This window comes from Pelophylax lessonae (genome assembly GCF_965119305.1).
Source record: "Pelophylax lessonae genome assembly, chromosome: 1".
NCBI classification, from domain to species: Eukaryota; Metazoa; Chordata; class Amphibia; order Anura; family Ranidae; genus Pelophylax; species Pelophylax lessonae.
Genome location: NC_138768.1, coordinates 674,618,855 through 674,636,598, shown reverse-complemented (window position 1 = coordinate 674,636,598; position 17,744 = coordinate 674,618,855). Strand labels below are relative to the sequence as shown.

The following is a 17,744-nucleotide window of genomic DNA, read 5'->3' as shown; positions in this document are numbered from 1 at the left end:
CTGCAGCTTGTCAATCTTGACTGTACCACTAGCTGAATGACTAGAATGATATGATATAAATTGATCTTTAATTTTTATCTTATTATGGTGTACTGAATGTACGCTATGTAATCACTGCAAGATAGGGTCACTTTTAGTATCAATCCAGTTAAAACTCAAACTACCGTACTTTACTTTTTGAAATTATAGCTAACAGCTCATTATCTTAAATTGTTATAAGTACAGTATATTGCAAATAAATCTAAACATCTGATTGCTCCCCAGTATTGTAGTTTGACATATATTAATGGAAATTAAAATAGATTTTAACACATTTTATTTATTTAGAACTAATTAACATTTGGCCCTTCATTTTTGTTTAAGATCTAGGGGGTTTAATAATATTAGTCATTAGTAGACATAATTTACAATACATTGTATCTAAAGCCAAAATGTTTTGGATAGATTGGTGAAAGGTTAGAACTTTTCATCAGGTTCTCATCAATGCCTGTGTTCCCATTAGAGCCGGTTCACACTGCCGTGACCATAAGTCGCCCCATGTCGGAGCGACTTTTTACCGTGATTTTACCACGACTTTACCGTGACTTTACCGCGACTTTACCGCGACTTCAGCGCGACTTGTGAATTATTTTGCGCTACTTATATGACAGACGACTTTGTGTTTGGCCAATCAGAATATGATGTGTTGTTACCTAATTCTCTTTTTCTGTTTTTTTTTTTACTCATTTCCTCATTGCCCACCAGTGCCACGTATCAGTGTCCACCAGTGCCACTGCCCACCAGTGCCACGTATCAGTGTCCACCAGTGCCACTGCCCACCAGTGCCACATATGTGTCCACCAGTGCCACTGCCCACCAGTGCCACGAACCAGTGTCCACCAGTGCCACATATCAGTGCCACGAATCAGTGTCCACCAGTGCCACGTATCAGTGCCACATATCAGTGCCACAAATCAGTGTCCATCAGTGCCACATATCAATGCCACGTATCAGTGTCCACCAGTGCCACGTATCAGTGCCATGAATCAGTGTCCACCAGTGCCACATATCAGTGCCACGAATCAGTGTCCACCAGTGACACGTATCAGTGCCACATATCAGTGCAACGTATCAGTGTCCACCAGTGCCACGTATCAGTGCCACGAATCAGTGTCCACCAGTGCCACGTCTCAGTGCCACGTCTCAGTGTCCACCAGTGCCACATATCAGTGCCACGTATCAGTGCCATGAATCAGTGTCCACCAGTGCCACGTATCTGTGTCCACCAGTGCCACTCACACAGACCAAGCAGAGATAATAGAATATATATACCATTACATATATATATATATATATATATATATATACCATATAGGCATGGCTGCAATGTGGGGAATGCCTGGCTAATCTCTTTCTTCTTCCTGGAAAGTCTGATAATAAGTCGCTTCAATTAAGATAAGGAGGCGACTCCCATTGAAGTATATGGGACAAGCCGGATCACAGGTCGCCTCAAAGTAGTACAGGACCCTTTTCTGAAGTCGGATCGACTTCAGTAGTGCCAATTAAGACAGCACTGATTGATTAACATTTCTTTTGTTATGTCAAGCTACCTGGGGCGACCTGGGGCGACACAAGTCGCCTCACAAGTCGCACTAGTGTGAATGGGCTCTTAGGGAGAATTGTTTTCTTAATTTGTTCCGGTGACCACTGTCACAGGGAATAAAAGTGAGGGGCAAATCAAAATTTTTTGTTGTCACTAGAACAGGAATAGAGGGGAAATCTTCCAAATGGAAGATTTTTTCTGATAAAAATAAGAGGGAATTTACATCCCTTTTACTTCTATTTCTTATTGTTACTACATGTTAGGAAGTGTGGGAACTCCCATGTGAGACACTGTATTAAAATGACTAGTTTTAACCAACCTAAATCCAAAATGAATACAAAAACAAACTTTGGCGTATAGTCGGTGGGAGACAGCTGTAGCATTGGATCAATGCTGCCTCCACATAGGTGAGTAGGTATGCTTATTTTTTCCTTATCCTACACTTTTCGTTCAGAGAGAAAGATTGTTTAGATCCCAGCATAAATAAAGTTTAGTTGTTGTCCACACCTATGATGGAGGTTACCTACAGAAGATTATATGCCATTGATTACATGCAACTGAGTCAAAAGTATCTTCGTTTCAGGAGCTTGATGCAATTCTGTTCTTTGGTGTCTTGCTAGATCTCTGTTTGCTATGAAAATACATTGAATTAAAGATGGGACAGTGAAATATCTATATTCACCATTATCTACACAGCAAGATTTGGAAAAGTATTTGCAGAGGCACATATATAACTGGGATACTATTTAGTGCATGCAATATCCAACTGGAGCTATAATGAATGCAAAGTGGGAAAATTTGTCAATAAGACATTCAGTGTAAACTTTTGCTTGTGCAGGAGGTTCTTAAAGAACTCAGCCAGGTGATAGCCAGACCATTGTTCTTGATCTTTATGGATAGTCAACAGACGGGTATGATGCCAGCTGATTGGAAAAAAGCCAATGTGGTACCAATATTTAAAAAAGGGTCGAGATATATCCCGGGGAATTATAGGCCGGTTAGCCTAACATCAGTAGTCTGCAAAATTTTGGAGTGGATGTTAAGGGATTATATGCAAGACTATAGTAATAGAAACGGTATTATTAGTAGTAATCAGCATGGGTTCATGAAAAATCGTTCTTGCCAGACCAATCTATTAACCTTCTATGATGAAGTGAGTTGCCATCTAGATAAAGGAAGGCCTGTGGATGTGGTGTATCTGGACTTTGCAAAAGCATTTGACACAGTTCCCCACAAACGCTTACTGTACAAACTAAGGTACGTAGGTATGGACCATAGGCTGAGTATCTGGATAGAGAACTGGCTCCAGGGGTGAGTCCAGAGGGTGGTGATAAATGGGGAGCACTCGGATTGGGCGGATGTGGAAAGCGGGTCCCCCAAGGATCTGTCATGGGACCAATCCTTTTTAATTTATTCATAAACGACCCAGAGGATGTCGATATACAGCACAATCTCAGTATTTGCAGACAATACTAAGCTAAGCAGGCCAATATCTTCTATGCAGGACGTGGTAACCTTACAAGCAGTCCTGAAAAAAAATAATGGGGTAGACAACTACATGGCAGATGATGTTTAATGTTGAAAAATGTGAGGTAATGCACTTGAGTGTCAGAAATACGAACACAAGTTACTTTCTGGGGGGGGGGGGGGACCTCTAGGTTAATCGAAGATGAAAAAGGACCTGGGGGCCCTAGTGGACAATAGGCTTGGCAGTGGCATGCCAAGCAGATGCAAGCAAAGCCAACAGAATATTGGCATGTATAAAAAAAGGGGATTCACTCCAGAAATAAAGAGATTATTCTCCCACTTTACAAGAATCTGGTCCGGCCACATCTTGAACATGCCATTCAGTTCTGGGCACCGGTCCTCAGAAAGGATGGGCTGGAACTGGAGAGAGTCCAGAGAAGGGCAACAAAGATAATTAGGGGAATGGAGGACATCAGCTAGGAGGAAGACTACAAGCTTTGAACTTATTTTCTCTGGAGAAGAGATGCTTGGAAGGGGATATGATATCAATGTACAAATACTGTACTGGTGACCATAGCATAAGGAACAAGCTTTTCAGAGTAAGGGAATTCAATAAGACACTGGGCCACTCACTAAAACTAGAAGAAAAACGGTTTAACCATAAACTACGTAAGGGGTTCTTTACTGTTAGAGCGGTAAGGATGTGGAATTCTCTTCCACAAGCAGTGATATCAGTAGGGAGCATTTATAGTTTCAAAAAACTATTAGATGGGCACTGTAATGATCACAACATACAGGGATATACAATGTATGATTAGCAGCAAACGCACACACACACACACATTGTAGGTTGAACTGGATGGACTTTTTCAACCTCACTAACTATGTACCCAGGTAACTATGTAAACGAGAACAAAATTCTAAACTGTTTCTTTTTTATAGCATACAAAGTCAACTTCTTTAAAGGTGACCTGATGTGATCTGAAATTCTAATCTGTATCTCTCATGACATTTCCATAATTGGAATTTGATTAAAGTGTCCAAGTCCTTCATCCTAAGAAAGTTAGCTACAGTGACTCAAATTAATTTGTATTTCATTTTCACAATTTTTTATCAATAATATGAAATGTCTTAAAACCATGCAAAGTCATTCGGTACTTAATACAAACAACACATCCTGAATAGGCATTTGCAGCAGAATGGTAATTTTTTTTAAGCCTCTTGCATAATCTGGACACTGAGTACATTTCTTATTCATTTTTTTATCTATGCTTAGAGTTTCATCTGACCTAACCAATATGAATTCATTTACCTAGTGAGAACATTAACTTATATTTCTAATGCAAATATGTGGATACGATGAAAATTTGAAATATAAAATGAAAGAAAAAAAAATCACATGGCGCTGGAGACTCATATCTGGAACAGTGGCGGCTGGTGCTCAAAATTTTTGGGGGGGCGCAAAAAGAAAAATGTAATAGGTATTGCTTCGCGGCAAAAAACGCGGTAAAAAAATTGCGTGACTTTGAGGTCATGGTACAGGCATGGCACAGGCATGGCACAGGTGATGGTATAGGCATGGCACAGGTGATGGTATAGGCATGGCACAGGCATGGCACAGGTGATGGTATAGGCATGGCACAGGTGATGGTACAGGCATGGCACAGGTGATGGTATAGGCATGGCACAGGCATGGCACAGGTGATGGTATAGGCATGGCCCAGGTGATGGTATAGGCATGGCACAGGTGATGGTACAGGCATGGCACAGGCATGGCACAGGTGATGGTATAGGCATGGCACAGGTGATGGTATAGGCATGGCACAGGTGATGGTACAGGCATGGCAAAGGTGATGGTACAGGCATGGCACAGGTGATGGTACAGGCATGGCACAGGTAATGGTATAGGCATGGCACAGGTGATGGTATAGGCATGGTACAGGCATGGCACAGGTGATGGTATAGGCATGGCACAGGTGATGGTATAGGCATGGCACATGTGATGGTATAGGCATGGTACAGGTGATGGTATAGGCGGCATGATACAGGTGATGGTATAGGCGGCATGGCACAGGTGATGGTATAGGTGGCATGGCACAGGTGATGGTGTAGGCGGCATGGCACAGGTGATGGTATAGGCGGCATGGCACATGTGATGGTATAGGCGGCATGGTACAGGTGATGGTATAGGCGGCATGGTACAGGTGATGGTATAGGCATGGTACAGGTGAGGGCACAGGTCAGCTTCGATCACTTACCTGCTCTCCTCCTGGGCTGCCTGCGAGACGTCCACAGTGCTGCTCCTCTCTTCGAGTCCTCTTCTTCTGACGGCGGCGGGATTCCGGGAACCGTCCACGGCACTGCTCGTCTCGTCCTCTTCAGTCTTCTGGTCTTCCGATCGGTCCGGGCAGCAGGAAGAAGATCGGGCCGTGATGGTGCGTGACTGACGCACGCACCGGCATCGCTCCCATTGCGACGTCAGTGGGGTCAGCAATCGGATGTCCTGGATGATGATTGGTCCAGGCTGGAGACTGGACCAATCACAGCCAGGATATCACGAAAGTGGGGGTGTCCTAGCGCTATGACCTGCGCCCAGGTTACGCCCCCAGAAGGCAGCCAATCGGCGCCTCTTCTGGGTCGTAAACCCCACCCCCCCATAGCCACCACATAGGCCGGCGAACGCGATTTTTCTTAGGGGGGCGCCCTGGCGCCCCCTATGCACAGGCCGCCACTGATTCTGAAATGTCAAATAATGTTCCTTCCTGTAGGGCAAATTGTGCGAATTCTGTTTGCCAAACCAACAAATCTTGAAACATTCACTGCTTTTATACTTCTGATACTGTCAAAGTTACAGTTAAGTTACAGTTAAACAAACATCCTAGGCTGGGAAATATTTTTAATTGAGGGACAGTAATGTTTTTTTTTTTATTGTCACCACCCACCCCCCCCCCCCACGAATATTATATTAAAAACCGAGAATTAGCAAGTAGTGTTGAGCGAACACGGACTGTATTATTCGTGTTCGTACCGAATAATTGGATTTTTGTTACCCGAACACGAACACGGACACTTTACTGTATATTCGGGTAAAAATCCGTGTTCGGTCCTTTTATTTCCGGGTTTTGCATGCTTTGGCGCTCTTTTCATGGCGGGCTTTCAACAGCCAATCAACAATCGTTTAACTGGTGTGCCTTAAGCCATCCCAGCCATGCCTGCAAATGTCTCAGTAGCTGTGATTGGCCGTCTGAAGCATGTGACCAAGTCTTTATAAGTTTGAGGCAGCCGCAGCGGCGTCATTATGCTGCTTAGATCAGGGACAGAGCACACATCAACGTGCTGGCTGCTGATTAGGGAAAGATAGGCAGGAAAAAAACATTTGTGTCCGGATAGAATTGAGGGACAGGTCGGAGTGTTTAGGCAGGGCGAGTTGTAGGCATTTTAGGGATAGAGTCTGCTGAATTATAGGGTCAGTGTGTACTACAAACTACAATCGATATTGCTGTGTGGGGTGGGGTCTGCACTTAGTTCTCCTGATCTACGATCTCTTCTCAATCCTGTTAGGGACAGAGTCTGCTGAATTTTAGGGAAAGTGTGTTCTACAAACTACAATCGATATTGCTGTGTGGTGTGGGATAGGAGATAGGCAGGTGTCAGTGATCCACATCCATTTTTCTGTGTGTGGGCTGCAGTGAACACAATCTTTTTGGGGTGCAGTGAACACAATCCTTTTGGAGTGCAGTGAACAAAATCTTTGTGGGGTGCAGTGAACAAAACCTTTGTGGGGGTACAGTGAACACAATCTTTGTGGGGTGCAGTGAAGACAATCCTTGTGGGGTGCAGTGAAGACAATCCTTGTGGGGTGCAGTGAACAAAATCTTTGGGGGGTACAGGGAACACAATCTTTGTGGGGTGCAGAGAAGACAATCCTTGTGGGGTGCAGTGAACAAAATCTTTGGGGGGGTACAGTGAACACAATCTTTGTGGGGTGCAGTGAACAAAACCTTTGTGGGGTGCAGTGAACACAATCTTTGTGGGGTGCAGTGAAGACAATCCTTGTGGGGTGCAGTGAAGACAATCCTTGTGGGGTGCAGTGAAGACAATCCTTGTGGGGTGCAGTGAACAAAATCTTTGGGGGGGTACAGTGAACACAATCTTTGTGGGGTGCAGTGAACAAAACCTTTGTGGGGTACAGTGAACACAATCTTTGTGGGGTGCAGTGAACAAAACCTTTGTGGGGTACAGTGAACACAATCTTTGTGGGGTGCAGTGAAGACAATCCTTTTGGAGTGCAGTGAACACAATCTTTGTGGGGTACAGTGAACACAATCTTTGTGGGGTGCAGTGAACAAAACCTTTGTGGGGTACAGTGAACACAATCTTTGTGGGGTGCAGTGAACAAAACCTTTGTGGGGTGCAGTGAACACAATCTTTGTGGGGTGCAGTGAACAAAACCTTTGTGGGGTACAGTGAACACAATCTTTGTGGGGTACAGTGAACACAATCTTTGTGGGGTGCAGTGAACAAAACCTTTGTGGGGTACAGTGAACACAATCTTTGTGGGGTGCAGTGAACAAAACCTTTGTGGGGTACAGTGAACACAATCTTTGTGGGGTGCAGTGAAGACAATCCTTTTGGAGTGCAGTGAACAAAATCTTTGTGGGGTACAGTGAACACAATCTTTGTGGGGTGCAGTGAACAAAATCTTTGTGGGGTACAGTGAACACAATCTTTGTGGGGTGCAGTGAAGACAATCCTTGTGGGGTGCAGTGAAGACAATCCTTGTGGGGTGCAGTGAACAAAATCATTGGGGGGTACAGTGAACACAATCTTTGTGGGGTGCAGTGAACAAAACCTTTGTGGGGTACAGTGAACACAATCTTTGTGGGGTGCAGTGAACAAAACCTTTGTGGGGTACAGTGAACACAATCTTTGTGGGGTGCAGTGAAGACAATCCTTTTGGAGTGCAGTGAACACAATCTTTGTGGGGTACAGTGAACACAATCTTTGTGGGGTGCAGTGAACAAAACCTTTGTGGGGTACAGTGAACACAATCTTTGTGGGGTGCAGTGAACACAATCTTTGTGGGGTGCAGTGAACAAAACCTTTGTAGGGTGCAGTGAACACAACCTTTGTGGGGTACAGTGAACACAATCTTTGTGGGGTGCAGTGAACAAAACCTTTGTGGGGTACAGTGAACACAATCTTTGTGGGGTACAGTGAACACAATCTTTGTGGGGTGCAGTGAACAAAACCTTTGTGGGGTACAGTGAACACAATCTTTGTGGGGTGCAGTGAACAAAACCTTTGTGGGGTACAGTGAACACAATCTTTGTGGGGTGCAGTGAAGACAATCCTTTTGGAGTGCAGTGAACAAAATCTTTGTGGGGTACAGTGAACACAATCTTTGTGGGGTGCAGTGAACAAAATCTTTGTGGGGTACAGTGAACACAATCTTTGTGGGGTGCAGTGAAGACAATCCTTGTGGGGTGCAGTGAAGACAATCCTTGTGGGGTGCAGTGAACAAAATCTTTGGGGGGTACAGTGAACACAATCTTTGTGGGGTGCAGTGAACACAATCTTTGTGGGGTGCAGTGAACACAATCTTTGTGGGGTGCAGTGAAGACAATCCTTTTGGAGTGCAGTGAACACAATCTTTGTGGGGTACAGTGAACACAATCTTTGTGGGGTGCAGTGAAGACAATCCTTGTGGGGTGCAGTGAAGACAATCCTTGTGGGGTGCAGTGAACAAAATCTTTGGGGGGTACAGTGAACACAATCTTTGTGGGGTGCAGTGAACAAAACCTTTGTGGGGTACAGTGAACACAATCTTTGTGGGGTGCAGTGAAGACAATCCTTTTGGAGTGCAGTGAACACAATCTTTGTGGGGTACAGTGAACACAATCTTTGTGGGGTGCAGTGAACAAAACCTTTGTGGGGTGCAGTGAACAAAACCTTTGTGGGGTACAGTGAACACAATCTTTGTGGGGTGCAGTGAACACAATCTTTGTGGGGTGCAGTGAACACAACCTTTGTGGGGTACAGTGAACACAATGTTTGTGGGGTGCAGTGAACAAAACCTTTGTGGGGTATAGTGAACACAATCTTTGTGGGGTACAGTGAACACAATCTTTGTGGGGTGCAGTGAACAAAACCTTTGTGGGGTACAGTGAACACAATCTTTGTGGGGTACAGTGAACAAAACCTTTGTGGGGTACAGTGAACACAATCTTTGTGGGGTGCAGAGAAGACAATCCTTTTGGGGTGCAGTGAACACAATCTTTGTGGGGTGCAGTGAACACAATCTTTGTGGGGTGCAGTGAACAAAACCTTTGTGGGGTGCAGTGAACACAATCTTTGTGGGGTGCAGTGAAGACAATCCTTGTGGGGTGCAGTGAAGACAATCCTTGTGGGGTGCAGTGAAGACAAACAATCCTTGTGGGGTGCAGTGAACAAAATCTTTGGGGGGTACAGTGAACACAATCTTTGTGGGGTGCAGGGAACAAAACCTTTGTGGGGTACAGTGAACACAATCTTTGTGGGGTGCAGTGAACAAAACCTTTGTGGGGTACAGTGAACACAATCTTTGTGGGGTGCAGTGAAGACAATCCTTTTGGAGTGCAGTGAACACAATCTTTGTGGGGTACAGTGAACAAAACCTTTGTGGGGTACAGTGAACACAATCTTTGTGGGGTGCAGAGAAGACAATCCTTTTGGGGTGCAGTGAACACAATCTTTGTGGGGTACAGTGAACACAATCTTTGTGGGGTGCAGTGAACAAAACCTTTGTGGGGTACAGTGAACACAATCTTTGTGGGGTGCAGTGAACAAAACCTTTGTGGGGTACAGTGAACACAATCTTTGTGGGGTACAGTGAACACAATCTTTGTGGGGTACAGTGAACACAATCTCATACTTCTGAAGCTTTGAGGGTGCTGCCTGTTCTATACTCCTCCTCCTCCTCCTCATCCATCCTTTTAGGTGTACAAACAATAGTAATTGGGGCCTAGTGTGCTTCTGTACGTGTGAAAAACATACACTTTTTTTGATCATATTTCCTATTCCGTTATTCAATAAAAACCTTTGGGGCTCAATTAAATTGCGGAATAGTCTGTGTCGGTACGTGTGAGATCCACCTTTCCAAGTTTTTGGGGTTCATCTCATACTTCTGAAGCTTTGAGGGTGCTGCCTGTTCTATACTCCTCCTCCTCCTCTTCCTCATCCATCCTTTTAGGTGTACAAACAATAGTAATTGGGGCCTAGTGTGCTTCTGTACGTGTGAAAAACATACACTTTTTTTTGATCATATTTCCTATTCAGCTATTCAATAAAAAAACCTTTGGGGCTCAATTAAATTGCGGAATAGTCTGTGTCGGTACGTGTGAGATCCACCTTTCCAAGTTTTTGGGGTTCATCTCATACTTCTGAAGCTTTGAGGGTGCTGCCTGTTCTATACTCCTCCTCCTCCTCCTCCTCCTCATCCATCCTTTTAGGTGTACAAACAATAGTAATTGGGGCCTAGTGTGCTTCTGTACGTGTGAAAAACATACACTTTTTTTGATCATATTTCCTATTCCGTTATTCAATAAAAACCTTTGGGGCTCAATTAAATTGCGGAATAGTCTGTGTCGGTACGTGTGAGATCCACCTTTCCAAGTTTTTGGGGTTCATCTCATACTTCTGAAGCTTTGAGGGTGCTGCCTGTTCTATACTCCTCCTCCTCCTCTTCCTCATCCATCCTTTTAGGTGTACAAACAATAGTAATTGGGGCCTAGTGTGCTTCTGTACGTGTGAAAAACATACACTTTTTTTTGATCATATTTCCTATTCCGCTATTCAATAAAAACCTTTGGGGCTCAATTAAATTGCGGAATAGTCTGTGTCGGTACGTGTGAGATCCACCTTTCCAAGTTTTTGGGGTTCATCTCATACTTCTGAAGATTTGAGGGTGCTGCCTGTTCCATACTCTTCCTCATTCTCCCTTTAGGGTAGGAAAAAATTTAATCGGGCCTAGTCTGTGTTTGTACGTGTGAGATACACAGTTTTTTATCCTATTCCGCTATTCAATACACACCCTTTTGGTGTAAAAAACATTAAATTGCGGCATAGTTTGCATATTTGACTGTGAGATACACCCGTGCGATACTGTTGTTCTTTTGTTCCGCTATTCAATAAAGACCTTTCTAGGGCAAGATCTTAAATTTCAGAAATATGAGGAGAGCGTCAAATAGGGGCCGTGGCCTGGGTCGTGGTGGTGCTGCTGCTAGAGCTCCTGTTGCAAGGAGAGGACGTGGTCGATCTGTGCCAGCTACACGCACAAGTGAAACACCTTCCTCAAGTGTTTGTAGGCGACAGAACCTGCATCAGTATTTGGTAGGGCATCATACGCCTCTAGAAGTGATGAGGCCAGAACACAGAGAGGCGATAGTAGATTGGTTTGCTGCTGACAGTGCCTCCAGTTCCTTCACATTGTTCCCACCCAGTCTACTGCAGAAAGGTCAGAGTTGGCACCTGCAGCCAATGTCCAACCGTCTTTCACCTCACCCCCTTGCAAATCAGGCAAGCAGTCTGAGCCCCAAGCCATAGAGCAGTCTCTTATTCTTTTTGAGGACTCTGTCAGCAGGGTTTCCCAGGGCCATCCACCTAGCCCTGCCCCAGAAGTGGAAGAGATTGAGTGCAGCGATGCCCAACCACCTATTTCTCAAGATGAGTACATGGAAGGACCATCACAGCACGTCTCCGATGATGACGAAACGCAGGTGCCAACTGCTGCGGCGTTCAGCATTGTGGAGACCGACAGGGAGGGCAGGGGTGAAGACTGGGTGGAAGATGATGTGGAGGACGATGAGGTCCTCGACCCCACATGGAATGAACGTCATGCAGGTGACCTGAGTAGTTTGGAGGAAGAGGCGGTGGTCGCACAGAGCCACCAGCACAGCAGAAGAGGGAGCAGGGTGCAGAAGCGGAGCGGCCGTGCCCTAGACACTACGCCTGCTACTGCCCAACGCAGCAAGGGAACGAGCGCACCAAAGTCAGCTCAAAAGAGTTCTCTAGCGTGGAAGTTCTTTAGAAAATGTGCTGATGACAGGACACGAGTGGTTTGCACCCTGTGCAATCAGAGCCTGAAGCGAGGCATAAACCTTCTCAACCTGAGCACAACCTGCATGATCAGGCATCTAAGTGCAAAGCACGAGCTGCAGTGGAGTACACACCTTCAAAACCAAGAAACGTCTCTGGCTCATCCTGCTTCCTCTTCTGCTGCAGTCTCGGCCGCTCCAGCCACCTCTGTAGTCATACCGGCACCTGCCACCCCGCAAACAGACGATCTGTCAGCAACACCACCACCTGGGTCACCAACAACCATCTCCACAATGTCCCGTGGAAGCGTTCAGCTTTCCATCTCCCAAACACTTGAGAGGAAGAGGAAGTACCCCCCTACCCACCCGCGATCCCTGGCCCTGAATGCCAGCATTTCACAATTATTGGCCTTTGAAATGCTGTCATTCTGTCTGGTGGAGACGCCCAGTTTTAAAAAGCTTATGTCGGTGGCTGTCCCACAGTACGTCGTGCCCAGCCGCCACTACTTTTCCAGGCAAGCCATCCCTTCCCTGCACAACCAAGTGGGGGAAAAAATCAGGTGTGCACTGCGCAACGCCATCTGTGCCAAGGTCCACCTAACTACCGATACGTGGACCAGTAAGCACGGTCAGGGGCGTTACATCTCCCTAACGGCACACTGGGTAAATGCAGTGGCGGATGGGCCTGAGGCGGATAGCAATTTGGCACATGTCCTTCCACCACCGAGGATTGCAGGGCGCTTCAGTTTGCCTCCTGTTCCTAACTCATCCTACTCCGCTACCCCATCCTCTACCGCCTCCTCATCCGGACAGCATAATACCTTCACCACCAACTTCAGCACGGCCAGGGCTAAACGACAGCAGGCAGTTTTACAACTTGCCTGTTTGGGGGACAAACCACACACCGCGCAGGAGTTGTGGAGGAGCATGGAACAGCAGACAAATGAGTGGTTGCTGCCAGCGAGCCTCAAGCCCGGCCTGGTGGTGTGCGATAACGGGCGAAATCTCATAGCAGCTCTGGGCCTAGCCGGTTTGACGCACATCCCTTGCCTGGCGCATGTGCTGAATTTGGTGGTGCAGAGGTTCCTTAAAAACTCCCCCGATATGTCAGAGCTGTTGCAGAAAGTGCGGGCCGTCTGTGCGCACTTTCGGCGTTCTCACCCTGCTGCTGCTCGCCTGGCAGGGCTGCAGCGTAACTTCGGCCTTCCCGCTCACCGCCTCATATGTGACGTGCCCACAAGGTGGAACTCCACCTTGCACATGCTGCAAAGACTGTGCGAGCAGCAGCAGGCCATAGTGGAGTTTCAGCTGCAGCACGCACGCGTGAGTCGCTCTGCGGAACAGCACCACTTCACCACCAATAACTGGGCCTCCATGCGAGACCTGTGTGCCTTGTTGCGCTGTTTTGAGTACTCCACCAACATGGCCAGTGGCAATGACGCCGTTCTCAGCTTAACTATCCCACTTCTATGCCTCCTTGAAAAAACAATTCGGGCGATGATGGAAGAGGATGTGGCACAGGATGAGGAGGAGGAGGAGGAGGATGAAGAGGTAACATTTCAAAGGCTTTCAGGGCAGTCATTCGCAAGGGGCTCCGAGGGTGGGTTCCTGCACACACAAACGCCAGGGACACAATTGTCCAGCAGGGGCACAGTTCTGGAGGATGAGGAGGAGGAGGAGCTGGAGGAGGAGATGGAACCATGTTCACAGCAGGGTGGCACCCAGGCCAGCTCATGGCCATCACTGGTGCGTGGCTGGGGGGATACAGAGGACACGGACGATACACCTCCCACAAAGGACAGCCTTTCGTCGCCTCTGGGCAGCCTGGCACACATGAGCGATTACATGCTGCAGTGTCTCCACAACGACCGCCGAGTTGCCCACATTCTAACTTGTGCTGATTACTGGGTGGCCACGCTGCTGGATCCCCGTTACAAGGACAACGTACCGTCCTTAATTCACTCACTGGAGCGCGATCGCAAGATGCGCGAGTACAAGCGCACGCTGGTAGACGCGATGCTGCTGTCATTCCCATCTGACAGCGGGGCCACAGTGGAAGCACAAGGCAGAGGAGGAGGAGGAGGAGGTCGCCAACTCAACCAGGGCACCGCCAGCACCTCAGAAGGCAGGGTTAGCATGGCCGAAATGTGGAAAAGCTTTGTCAGCACGCCACAACAAACAGCAGCACCAGCAGCTCAGATGGAACGTCTTAGCAGGAGGCAGCATTTTACCAACATGGTGGAGCAGTATGTGTGCACACGCCTACATGTAGTGAATGAGGGGTCTGCCCCCTTCAACTTCTGGGTCTCCAAATTGGGCACATGGCCTGAGCTTGCCCTTTACGCCTTGGAGGTGCTGGCGTGCCCTGCAGCCAGTGTATTATCTGAACGGGTATTTAGCACGGCTGGGGGTGTTATAACAGACAAGCGCAGCCGCCTGTCCAGAGACAATGTGGACAAGCTCACGTTCATTAAAATGAACCAGGCATGGATCCCACAGGACTTGTCCGTACCTTATGCAGAATAGACATGTATACCAGCCTTACCCAGCCATTGTATTTTTGATCTTTCTCACTCTTGAACCAGGCATGGATCCCACGGGACTTTTCCGTACCTTGTGCAGAATAGCAATGGATACCGACCTTACCCAGCCATTGTTCCATTTTTGCTCTTTCTCACTCTTTTGGGGTGTACCCTCATTTAAAATTTGTGAAAAGAAGCAGTGTTGGCTACCTCGTCCTCCTCCTCAGGGCCAGATTAACGTAGGGGCTATTGGAGCTGCAGCTCCATGCAGGCCCCTACCTTTTATATAGGCCCCGGGTTGGCCATATTCACTGTGACCGCTCTTCTGTCACTTGTAAACACAGAAGTCTGGCTTCTATGCTCGCTTCCCCAGGCAGCACCCTCAGAACCTCCCCACACAGCGCGAAGGCCGGACAAGGAGGGACAGTTGCCGATGCATGGATGTGTTTATGGGCTTCAGAGACAGCATCCCATGTTGAATTAGGCATGCATGGCTGCACCCTTCCTCCTCTGGGTGCATGCCAAGGCACGGCCCTTAAGGCCCTTCAAAATCCTCAGCACCAAGACCATGATGCTCTTAATCCGGCCCTGGTCCTCCTCCACCGCCGCTTCCACCTACACCGCCCATAGGTGTGCGCAGCCTATTGCATTAGGGTGTGCACCCCAAAGTTGAAATACACATGCATGTGTTTGCCTACATGTACATGGCCCCGATACATTACTCTCCCTGCTGGCAAAGAGAAATAGAGCAGAGCAGGTGCGAGGGAGATCTTTCCCATCTCCTCACTGGCAAACAGAGCGATAATGCTATGTGCCCTAGGTGATTAGGGTGTGCCCAGGTACACCAGGCACACCCTGTGCGCACGCCTATGACACCGCCACATCCACCACCACCTCAACCTCCCTCCTACTCCATATGGGCCTCGTCCTTCAGAGATGAAGAACATTGTTTTATTTTTCTGTTTTTTTTTTGTTGTTTTAAGTTATTTCCCTATCCACATTTGTTTGCAGAGCACTTGCCATGCTCTTAACTACGTTTTGCTGCCATTTGCAGCACTCTAGCCCTTTCCATTGGTGTTTTAGAGCCATTTTAGTGCCTTAAAGTTCGGGTCCCCATTGACTTCAATGGGGTTCGGTGTCCGGGAAAAGTTTGGTAAAAGTCCGGGACACGGACCCGGACTTTTTTTTAAAGTTCGGCCGAACCCGTCGAACACGGACATCTAGGTGTCCGCTCAACCCTATTAGCAAGTGATCTATGCCATATTTCCATCACAGAAGCTTTTCAGCATATACATTTTGGTGCCTAAAGGATTCCCTGCTGGGTACAGTTTTTTGCACATTTTCTTTTACTGCTTCTTTATAAAACTTACAATAATTTCACTCTATAATTAATATGTCATGACTATATTTCTGCTGATAACAGGGAAACAATATATAGTTAATGAACCTAGAATGAAAAAGCCTATTGTGATAAATAGAAAATCTGGGATTTTTGTATGTAGTGATATACTAATAACTTTGTGTTTGCAGTAGAGAAAACTTTGTGGTTTCTTTCAACCTATTTGAGCATACCCTAAATTAATCTGTTATGTCTTATATATATATACTGTATGTATTATTCAAAATAATTGTGTTTTCAAAACATTTTTAATCATGACTGAACCAGAGTATGCATGGCGGTTAGTGCAAATTGTGATTACGGATATATAAACTATTGATCTACTGATATTGTTTTTTTTACTGCCGATACCGATATTTTGGTCATTGGATATCGGTATCGGACGATATTTTCGGACATTAAAAAACATTTTTTTTTTTTGTGTACAGGTACTGTGGTGGAGGGATCTGGGGGTCTAAAACCCCTCCTCTGCACTTAAAAGCAGTTTTGAATGCTGTAAGTTTTTTTAATTCAGCGCCGCCAGTACCCAGAAGTGATGTCATGTCATGACATCATTTCTGGGGACTCGGCGGCGCCGAATTCAAAGAAATTGAGTCCCAGTCAGATGGCGGAGGTGCAGATGGAGACCCGGTCAGACAGCGGCGGTGAAAGTAGGATGCCCGGGTCTCCCGGTGGGACAGGAGACCCGGGCGAGCTGCGGAAGGCAACGGGAGGGGGGGTCGTCCCCTCCCACTCCTTAAAATGACAGCCGAGTGGCTTCTAAGCTGCATCGGTTGTCATTAAAAGACAGCCGACCGTCAGGTATGGACACCAGTACTTGGGTGATGCCTCTAGCTGCAAGCATCACCCCAGTACAAGCACTTTCCTGAAATATCGGCAATATCGGTAAATGAAAAGGTCGATTCCGATATATTGGGCAAAGTGCACATCGGCCCTCGATATATCGGCTTTGCCGATAATCGGTCGCTCGCTAATATAAACATTTAAATGTAGCTAAACCAGGAACAAAAATTTTATATATTGCAGCTTATGAGTCTTTCAATGTGGTGGATGAACTAGTTTTAGCAAGTACAAAATTACTATTGATGATACTAATAATGTTATGTTCTTGTCACTTTTTGTGAGCTGAACTGAAATCATAAACAATCTAACATTTTTTGTAAACTACTTATCTTTTCATCCCCCATATAAAGGAGATGAACAAAGGCTGACACATTTGTAACTGAGTCTGGGTGTCAACTGCGTTTTCTCCACGGATACAGTGAAGGAGTGAGCACAGCCACCTAAGGACAGGAAGTTTGTCACTCACAGGTTTAAAAAGGAAAAAAACTTCAACAAGGAAAATAAATGTAGCAAACTCATCAAGGGACTGTTAGGTTGCATTATATAAATATGCATTATATATATGCATTATATAACCACTTAACGACCGCCCTACAGCAGATTTTCAGCTACAGGATGGCTGTTCTGTGCAGAATCAGGCATATATACTGTACGTGATTCTGCAGTTCTGCCTAGGAGGCACGTGCACACCGCCGCATGCTGCTTCTGCCGTGATTTGTTACAGCAGAAGCCAATCAGCAGTTGCCGGCCAATAGATGTCTGAATAAATGGTAAAGGACCACTGTGATTGGCCGTTTACCTCGATCTGTGATAAGCTGTGTCCAAAGGACCCTATGTGCGCCCCAGGGGCATGCAGG

The 17,744-nt window shown here is 46.4% G+C and overlaps 1 protein-coding gene across 1 annotated transcript in view; it reads left to right on the top strand.

Annotated features, from left to right (window-relative positions):
* The window catches only part of DCHS2 (dachsous cadherin-related 2), a 440,911-nt gene that overhangs the window by 261,894 nt on the left and 161,273 nt on the right, over positions 1–17,744 (top strand). The gene's annotated exons all lie outside the window — the stretch shown is intronic.